General features: G+C 36.5%; 1 pseudogene; it reads right to left on the bottom strand.

The window, feature by feature from the left end:
* Window positions 1-558: 558 nt before the first annotated feature.
* LOC120137350 lies at window positions 559-2,731 on the bottom strand (annotated as a pseudogene).
* Between the last annotated feature and the right edge of the window lie 546 nt (window positions 2,732-3,277).

Here is a 3,277-nt window from a genome sequence, read left to right on the forward strand (position 1 = left end):
AACATTGTTGTCCTGTCTAGATCAGAGAACAGATCATTTCGTAGAAGCTGACACGTTTAATTTGGCTGAAACCTTCAAACAACTAACAACTGGATCATTGGAGGACCACTGTTAAGCCAAGACAGAGCAAACCATGTAACTAAACCCAGACAATATAGTCTTAGCCATCAGCTATTTAGCGAGGCTGTTAAAGCCTCACAAAGTCTCCAAAGCCTTAAAATAGCTCTTAAATATAATTCGAAGACTCGTATTAACATCAATCACATTTAAATATCAAGATATTGGAACTCATTGAGCGGCCTCATTTCTATATAGATCATGTAAGTGCGTGTACGTTGTTAATAGACTAAGAGGATATCTGAACATATATTACATTGTAATCATCCCAGCCCAGACTATTCAAAAACCTTCAGATATATATGCATAAGCAAGCACAAAGTTCTATATAGATCAGAGAAGGGAAACTTCATGACTCTCAAGTTTTATCCAGTTGGCTCTTCTAGAAACCTGTTCTATTAACCTATTAAGGGTTTGAATGCATAAAGTTGTAAAGCATACTTGTAAAGGGAAAATTATTCTCAAATAACTTGGCTAATTACGAGTGTATGTACACAAAAAAAATGTATACATCTTGGAGGGTGAGTATGAATGTGATGCATGAAAGGGTTTATTCAGAAACTTTTCTATTACCCAAAGATAAGGTACGACTGACACAGTAGGCAACTAAGAGAATCATCTGCAAAAGCTTACAAGCAATTACAAGGTGTCCGTTAGGACTTCCATGCCACAATCTCCAGACAATGTCTATGAAAAGGTACCCATGCAGCCATGACGAAAGGTCATGAGTTCCATTATCTTACCCTTTAACCGTAATGATTATCAAGAGAGCACATTCATCTCACTTTGTTTCCAGAACAATATCCTTGGCATCTAGCTCTACTAAGCTTTCTTTCCCAAATACTGTAAATCCCACAGTTGCCTGCAAGAAACATGTTTTCATTTTAAAAAGCTCTTTTAATTTGATAGACAAAGACAACCATTCACCGTTATCACAAGAAAGGATGTTTTAGGTTACTAAGACCAAAAAAGTGTATAGGTTCACACCAAAAAGCATAAAAGCATGTTAGCCAATGTCTGATTTCATAACTTCACTTGTTCATGCTGTGAATGCGATACCTTTCCAGTTTTGCGGTTTAATTTCTTAAGGCTGCCAACAAATTCAGCAAAATTCCCTGACAAAACTCGAACCTTTGAACCTGGGACAAGTAGCTTAGAATACTTTGCTCCACTTGCAGAATGCTTTTGAGTTTGTCGTTTAGGCTTAGGGTCCAAAACGGAGCTTGTAACATCATTGGAATCTACATTATATTGTAAGTTCGTCTTATCAAACATGAGAGCATTTTCTTCTTGTTGTTCCTTCTCAAATGCTTGATCAACTTTTACTTGTTCTTCCTTGGCCTGCCTGAAGATTGCCTCCATGTCATCAACAGACACCGGCCTAGGTTTGTTTATTTGTCTTTTTCTTAAAGCCGTGCAAGAGCAATTAGCAATTAAGTTATGAATAACCTATGGTTTTATAAAATTTAGCAATTTTCGACAAGGAAGAAAGGTAGGACTCAGTATTTCCAACCTTTGAACCAACAAAACCGCCAACTCCGTCGACCTCCCTTATAAAGTCATGAATCTCTTTGTTCAAAACACATCTTAAGAAAACACAACCTGGGAATAAGGGCTTTGGTTTAACTGATATCGAGCCATTTTTCAATTTCTTCTTCTCCTGAACAGTTGGGGTATATATCTGAAGAGCCAAAAAAAAAAACTAATCACTGTAAGTACATTATATATGCATCAATATCTTAACCAATAACGCCTAAAATTTCCTATGCAATCCTTCATTTGTGCATACAAAGAAGTTCAATGGAGAAGAAAACCAATGCCTAGACCAAGCCCAAGCATGGTATTAAATTGCCGCTGCAACGAAATGCACAGGTCGCATCGTAACGTTTTTCAATGTCACTTCGACACGGCGTATCCACAATTTAAAAACTTAGTTATTTTGAGGAAATAATTCACGCCATAACTTTCGGAACATCCTCAACGGCGTCCGCAACCTCAATTTAGTACTATGCGCCCAAGGTTATGTTGTTGTGTCTTGGTCTCTTAGCAACATTGAGCAGAAACAAACATGTAAAATGAATCATTGATATTGTTCCCTCAAATCTCGATTACGTTTCAGTTCAATCCTCAAACAAGTACCAACGTATAAATAAAATGCTAGACAAACAAACCAATGCATTTTTTGTCTTCAAACAATGCATTTACCTTGAATTCGATGTCCGGGAAGTTCCTAGCGAGTAAGCGAGCGATGACCTCATCTGTCTCGAGACCTCTAACCCGGGCGACTCGAACCACCCACCATTGAGGACCCAAGAGAGCCAAGTTATCGAGATTCAGTTCCTCCGTCCAAGAAGTGTATCTCTTCTTGGGTTTTTTGATGAGCCTCTCTTCCACTTCTTCTCTCCAATTGTGCCCTGATTTTTTCTCTCCCTTCTTTCGTTTCTTAGCTGCCTTCTCTCCCTCGCTGATAGCTGCTGAGTGTCGGCCGAGTCAAGAGAAGCAGAGATTGGTGCGAGTCGTGGAGTGTGTTTGGTTGTTGGCATTTTGTGGGAAATTGAGAGGAAAGGTTGTAGAGATAGATAGCAAGGACTCCATGAAGAAGGCCTTGCTTCATTTTTTCGAAGATTTTCTTCAAGCCTGGGATAATGTGGAGGGTTCTGTGTTTTTTCGATAACGTTGGAGAAGAATTTGTTGTTTTGGGCCAATTTATATGCATCGTAGCCGGAATGGCCCAATCATTTTTCACTTGAATAAAATTATTTTTGTGTAAACTATATAAATGACCACTTAACTATAGATTATTGTCAATATGACTATCATTTTTAAAATTTTATCAGTATGACTACTTAATTATTTAATTGGTTTTAATATAACAACTTATTATTTATATTTAAAGGAAGTACTAACGTGACAGTTAATAAAATTTGTATAATTATATATTTGATTCTCAGTAGTGACATATTCTATCAATTTATTATTAGTTTTAATTTAATTAAAAAAATAAATCATTCAATCAGAATATACCACTTGTCAATCGATTACTTTGACACATTTTAACGATGACACGTGTCATCGTTTGATTAGATATTTTTAATTAATTTTAATATTTAATTTAATTAATCTTTTTATCAATTAGGTGTCACACACCACCAGTTTAAAG

The sequence above is a fragment of the Hibiscus syriacus genome, unplaced genomic scaffold (genome assembly GCF_006381635.1).
Source record: "Hibiscus syriacus cultivar Baekdansim isolate YM2019G1 unplaced genomic scaffold, ASM638163v2 tig00110656_pilon, whole genome shotgun sequence".
NCBI lineage: Eukaryota > Viridiplantae > Streptophyta > Magnoliopsida > Malvales > Malvaceae > Hibiscus > Hibiscus syriacus.